This window comes from Equus quagga, unplaced genomic scaffold (genome assembly GCF_021613505.1).
Source record: "Equus quagga isolate Etosha38 unplaced genomic scaffold, UCLA_HA_Equagga_1.0 73442_RagTag, whole genome shotgun sequence".
Taxonomy (NCBI): domain Eukaryota; kingdom Metazoa; phylum Chordata; class Mammalia; order Perissodactyla; family Equidae; genus Equus; species Equus quagga.
In genome coordinates this window covers 1,145,159-1,151,685 of record NW_025802777.1, presented here as the reverse complement: position 1 = coordinate 1,151,685, position 6,527 = coordinate 1,145,159, and the positions used below count along the sequence as shown (strand labels likewise).

General features: G+C 59.2%; 1 long non-coding RNA gene across 1 annotated transcript; it reads right to left on the bottom strand.

The window, feature by feature from the left end:
* Positions 1–2,834: 2,834 nt before the first annotated feature.
* Positions 2,835–6,194, bottom strand: LOC124234342 (uncharacterized). The gene is made up of 3 exons (XR_006887273.1): positions 6,100–6,194; positions 5,791–5,851; positions 2,835–5,539 (listed from the first exon to the last, which is right to left on the bottom strand). It is a non-coding gene; the product is annotated as an uncharacterized LOC124234342 (long non-coding RNA).
* Between the last annotated feature and the right edge of the window lie 333 nt (positions 6,195–6,527).

Here is a 6,527-nt window from a genome sequence, read left to right as displayed (position 1 = left end):
AGAGCTTACAGGCAAGGGCAAGCAAATGCGAGATGCCAGGTGTGCTGGATGGCAGCAAGTGCCAGAAAAGGAGGCAGAGACAGGGGAGACGGTGTGCGGAGGGTGGGGTGACTATTTAACAGGATAGGGGAGGCCTCCCTGACAATATGACATTTGGACACAGACCCAGGGGAAGTAAGGAGGCAGCCACGGGGAGGAAGAGCCATCCAGGAAGAGGGAACAGCATGTGCAAAGGCCCTGGGGCAGTGGCATGCTTGGGTGTTCCAGGAGGGGAAGGCCAGTGAGGCTGGAGAGGAGAGGTGGTCATAGAGGGTTCAGATAGCAATTGCCTCATTGTCTCTAAAACCTTTTACAGCAGGTGGTGCATACATCCACCAACAAAAGCAAGTCTGTTGTTGCCTGGGGGCAGGGTTGGGGGAGGTAGCTTGCAAAGGGGCACAAGGAAGTTTTGGGGGTGATGGAAATGTTTTGTGTCTTGATTGTGGAGGTGATTTTATGAGTGTAGACATCTGTCAAACGCACTGATGTGTAGAGTTCAATGAATACAGTTAACTGTACACTAATTATATCTCAACTAAAAGAACACAAAAGACAAAGTCCCTGAAGTTCTGGGTGTTGGGCGTGCTTCTCACACTGGGGTCTGTTCTGCAGGGACAATTCTACAGAGCGGAGGGCCCAGACCTTCTAGGGCAACTGTCCCCCGCAGATGGAAACCGAGGCGCTCACCCAGCACCTGCAGGTGAGGGTGGGTTGGACGAGCCATGGCTCCACTCCTGAGCTTGCTGCTGCTGAGAGACAGCGAGTCAGCCCCAGAGGGGACTCTGCCAGCCCCTCCAGCCCAGGGCGCTGATTATGACCCATCAGCTACCTGCCGTCCCCCAGGGGCTGAGGGCCACCCGGCACCAGCCTCGTCCAGCAGCCTTGCTTTCCTCTTGTCCTTGGTCACTACCTGGGGTCTCGGCCCCACAGTCCTGGGTGCATCCTTTCCCCTCCCCCAGCCTTCCAGTGACCCCTCCTGGTCCCCCTGGACTCAGTCAACGAATACACTGCCCTCCCCTGAAGACACCAGCCCTTTCTTGCGGCCCCCAGGGCCTGACACTCTCCCACTACCTGCACCGCAGGCCTGAGGGGAGAGCCCTGTGTCTCTTCCTCCAATACCCTCTCCCAACCTCAGCCTTCCTCTCTCCCCGTCCTCCACCATGTGGCCCCTGGCCGCAGTCCCCGTCCATTCCCACATCCAGCTCCCCCAGGACAGGTCCCTGGTCTCTCCCCGAGCCTGCCTCCTCTTTACCCCTGGAGACCTCAGGCCTCTCTCCCCACCTGCCAGCCTGCCCCACGCCCACGCGTGCGTCCCTCCTACCCCACCGCTCTCCGCTGGCCTACAGTTCAATCCCCGGGGCTCTGGCACCTCCGCCCAGGGTCCAGGATACTCTCTCTCGCCCCGGGATCGGCAGGTGCTGTCCCGTCCCCGGTGGTCTGGACCCAGCCCGTCCTCAGGCCTGCAGACCTAGCAGGGGCAGCGAATGGGAGTCGGGGACCTTGGGGACCTGCATGAGCCATGCACGGGTCTCCTAGTGGGCAGACGGGCTCAGCCTCTCGGCAGGGACTATCCAGGGATTTCACAAATGGGGGAAGCCCAGGGCTGGTGAGGCTCGGAGTGTGGGGGCAGCAGGTGGGTGCAAAGGGATCTGTGAGGTGGGGCTGGGCTCCGGGCTGCAGGGACAGCCCAGTGGGGCTTCTGGTCATGACCTGTCCCCAAGTGAGGTGGGGTGCACGATGGAGCTGGGGTACAGGGGGCATCTGCTTCCTGGCCTTGGGTCCCCGGTGGCTGGGGCCAGAACCTTGAGCACCAGCTGTGGCAGACCTTGGAGGCACGATTGCCTGCGTTACTTCAGTCAGTTCTCTTGATGACCTTACCCCATCGGGGATGCTGTCCACCCCACAGGGAAGGAACTGAGACTCCAAGAAGCCGTGAGGCCGGCCGAGAAGATGCAGTGACTGGGCTGAGCTCCTGGGGGTCAGTCATCCACCCCCCCACCCAGGGGTGATCCAAGGAGGACGATGTAGGACCACCTGGGACTGTGCCTGCATGGCTGCGACGTGAGTGGGTGGTCACTGTCCTTACACGGCTGGGGGCCATCAGAGCTCGGGAGGGGCAGGAGTGTGCTTGGCCCCTAGAGCTGACTTCCAATCCTGCTGGCCACCTGGGGAGGGGACGGGTGGAGCAGGTCAGCACTCGGAAGACCGCCCGGCCAAAGCCAGCAAGGGGGGCCCAGGAGGAAGCGTCAGTCTGTGTCTGGGTTTAGAGGCTATCAGGGGAGATGGACATCCCACTGTAAGAAGCTGTGCTGAGCACGTGGGACAGTGGCTCTCGTCTCGGCTGTACAAGCTTGCTGGAGGGGCCCCCATGTGGGTTCTGATGAACTGTCTGGGTGTCCTGTCCCAGAATCTGCCTGCGGGTTTCACACCACTGCCAGCTGGTGGCCGTGGTGGCCCCTCCCCATCTGCACGTGTGGTGGCTCAGCCCCAGATGGGCCGAGAGTGCTTAGCACCGTGCCTGGTGCGTGGGAAGCGCTCAGGAGACCTTAGCCCACAGTTTTAATGGCCCTGCAGCCGGGAGGGCCGGATAAGAGCCTTCTGCCAGTTCCCCTGCAATTTAAGTCCTGGTCATCTAGAGGTCACTCACCTATCACACACACCTTACTTATCTGTCTGTCTGTCTCTCTGTCATCTATCTTCCATCTAGATCTACCTAGGATCTGTCTTCTATCATCTATCTACCTATTGATTAAATCAGTCCATTGACATTAAAAATTTTTTAAATTGAGATCAAATTGACACAACATAAAATTCTTCATTTCACAGTACACAGGTCGGCGGCTTTTAGTAGATTCACGATATTGTACAACCAACACCACCATCTAATGCCAAACATTTTCATCAACCCCAAGAACACCCCATCCCCATTCACAGTTCCTCCCAGCTGCCTCTCCCCAGTGCCTGGCAGCCACCAGTGTGCTTCCTGTCTCTCTGGAGTTGCCTGTTCTGGACATTTTGTATGAAAGGACTCGTGCAACACGTGGCAGGGCACATTTCCTCGTATTGACCTGCATCTTTGAGGTTTGAGACGGCCTCCCTTTCCTGGTGAAGCAGAGACTTCCTTGCTGGCCTCGGGCTGGAGGAGGGCCATCTCCTCCCGGAGGGTCCTGTCCCTTTGTAGTTTCCAGGCCTCGAGGGGGGACGGACGCCCAGGCCGGGAGCCGTGGCATTCACACAAAGAGACTTTCATCTTGCACTTCTGGGTGTCTCACTCTCTGAGAGCTTCTGTTTTCTCAGAAGGTGCTTCCCGATCGATCGTGGACTTGCCTGTCCCTTAAATGCGCTTTTCAAAGCCGGTTTCCTGCCCTGCAGGTCCCCCCTTACCCCCCCAGTCCCCAGCCGCGGGCGGGGTGACCCTTCCTCTGATCTCCAAAGGCGGGAAAGGAAGCTAGCAGGCCTTGAGGGAGGCAGACTCCGCAGCTGGGTGTCAGTGAGGGAACCATCTGGCTTCCGTCCGGTGGCTTCCCCATAGGATCAATTTTCCGGCTTAACCCTCTCCCCATCCGTCGTCTCTGAGCCAGACACCGGCCTCCCCTTCTGCCTAGTGTCCTCACTGCGTGCTGGGCTCCTCCCTGGGGGCAGAAGGGGCCTGCCTCTCCTCCCCCTTTGCTTCTGCTCCAGAGGGTGTGACAAGAAGGGGATAGTGACAGCTGTCCTTCTCCAGGGAGCGGTCTGCAGGGCACTTCCGTGTTCATTGTCCCCTGGACCCCCGATCATGGCCAGCAGAGGCCAGTGCTCTTGCTGTCCCATTTTGTAGGAAGCATGCAGGGAGGGTGCAAAATGTGCTTGGCACACGGCCACAAGACTGGAAGGTGGCCGAGACGTGGCCTGAGCCCTGGCTCCTGGTTCCCTTCACCTGGGTGGCTGTGGCCCTGATGCATGGCGGTCACTGGGGTCAGCGGAACAGGCTGGGGCCTGGCTTGGCTGTCAGCTGGGCCAGCCGCCTGGTCTCCTCAGCCTACACTGGGGGCTTCGGACGTCCTCACAGGGCTGTCCGAGCGTCCAGGCAGACGCAGAGCCCCCAGCAGCATCTGCCCCATGAGTACTGGCCGGGGCAGCCAAGATGGCTGTGGCATCTGCCAGGAGGGATGAGTTCACCTGCACTGGTGTCTCGGACGGCCTCCACCTTCTCGGCGCATGGTCCTCAGCGCATCATCTGGGATCCTCCCATGGAGAGAGCTCTGTTCTTGGGTTGACTCCCCCAGAGAGGGGAACAGAAGGAGTGTGAGTGTGCAAGGCCCGGGAGGCCTGAGGAGTGTGCCCGCAGAGCCTGCCCTGCTCGCATGGTCTTGTTCTATGAGGCCTGAGGCCCTGGGGTCAGGAGCAAGTCTGAGGACCACTCCATGAACTGGGCGTCCCTTGCAGCTGCCGGTCTCAGGGTCCCAGGCCCGGGAGGAGGGGGCGGGGCCTCAGGTCACAGGTCGCAGGTTTCCCCCAGGGACTCACCCCAGATGCAGACACGGCCAGACAGGCTGCAGCGGGGCTGGACGGCAACCCCTCGGGAGACAGGCACGGCCAGCGTGACTGTCCAGACGACCACCTCTGAAATCTGGATGGGAGGTGTTGACGAGCAAAGACGTGGGGACCACTTTCTGGAGGAAACCACGTCTCAAATGCACCGAGTGTCCCAGGTACGGGGTGACAAAGGCTTCCTGATGCTTCAGGCATGGTGCTTGCCCCACAGAGGCCCAGATTCCTGTAGCATGACAGGGGTTCTTACTGCAGAGGGGCTGCAGGCCGTGCCCCGCCCCCAGAGCGTGGGGTCAACCCCGATCCTGCCGCTCTGAGTGCTGAGCCCGTCGAGAGCAGGTCAGCCTCCTCAGTTCCTCGGGTCATCTGCATGGGACCGCCAGGCAGGACGTGCCCCTCGGCCCTGAGTACGCTGGGCTGCCTCAGTGTCCCCTGTTGACTGCGGCCTCTGGCCTGGGCAGAGTCTTTCAGGGGCACCCAGACTGCCATGGTGGTTCCAACAAGGCCTCATGTCCCAGGACAGTGGCCCCAATGGCCAGAGGGGACATGGGCTGAGCAGAGGCCTCCACTCCTTCGTCCCCACCCTGCGGCCTCCAGGGAAGCCCTGATTGCAAAGCTGGAGGGCGGTGGCTCTGGGAGTTCAACCAAGGTGCTAGTTGTCCCCTCAGGACCTGGGCTTGTTGAGAGTGAAGTGGTCCTGCTCAGAGAGTCTCCCTGTGGCGTGAGGGCAGGTGCAGGGGCAGCCCTCCTGCCAGGCTGAGGCATGGGATGGTGATAACTGCTGTGTGGGTGCTGTGAGGACCCATATGATGCAGAGTGTGCTCAGGGCTGGCTCCTTGGGGCACATGTGTCCGTGATCCCCCTCACCTGGTCCTGGGGACAAGCTGGGCATGCCTCACAGGTGCCTTTCCGTGGAGTGGCGAGACCTCTTAATGTAGCTGGGTCCTTGGACACAGATAGCACTTGTGGCCTAGAGAGGAGAGTCAAGTGACCGTAAAAGTAAAATGTTTAAAACAGCTCTTCTTCCTCCTCAATTCCCTCCTCAGCCCTCTCTCTTAAAAAAATTATAATAGACTATTTTTTAGAGTAGTTTTAGGTTCACAGAAAAATTGAGGGGAAGGTATGGAGGTTTCCCACTTCCCCTGCCTGCTCCCCGCCCCCATGCACAGCCCATCGACACCCCCCACAGAGCAGTGTGTTTGTTACAGGCCATCAACTCACGCTGACACCATCACTCAGAGTACACAGGTGACACTCGGGTTCACTCTTGGTGATGTGCATTCTGTGGGTTTGGACAAAGGCACAATGACGTGTGTCCACCATCACACAGAGTAGTTTCTCTGCCCTGCACACCCTCTGCGCTCCGCCTGGTCACCCCTCCTCCTCTCTCTTTAACAAATATTTTAAAGGATTCCGGACCTCAGGTGCACAGACGGGATGGATCCCAATCTGGGGTCACAGCCCACTCAGAGCACCCGTCCTGCCCTCGCTCTTTGAGGTCACACCGATCATAGAACCAGCACTCCGCACCTTCCAACCTCGAGAACTGGAACGCGGCCGGTCACTCGCGGTGGCCTCTGCTCTTTCCCACCCCACCCCTTCTTCCTCCGTCTGAGGGAGCCGGGACTCTGCCGGTGGTGTTTGTTTTCTTCGCAGTTTTATCACATATACGTGTAGGCTGAGAACACACGTGGTGTAGTCTGGCTTATTTTTGAAGTTTGTAAAGAGGCTGTCACTCCTCACGTGGCTTTGTGGGACGTGATTTCCCTGTTCAATGTTGTGTTCCTGGGCTCGTCCACATCCTGTGGGTGCTGGCAGTTTATTCAATGTCGCCGTCGCAGAATTTCTCCTTGTGCGATTACACCACGAGTGGTCCGTCCCCTTCTCTCGCTGCTGGGCACTCGGGCTGTGCTGGTGTTCTCTTACCCACAGGCGTCCTGCACAGCCCCGCAGGCGAC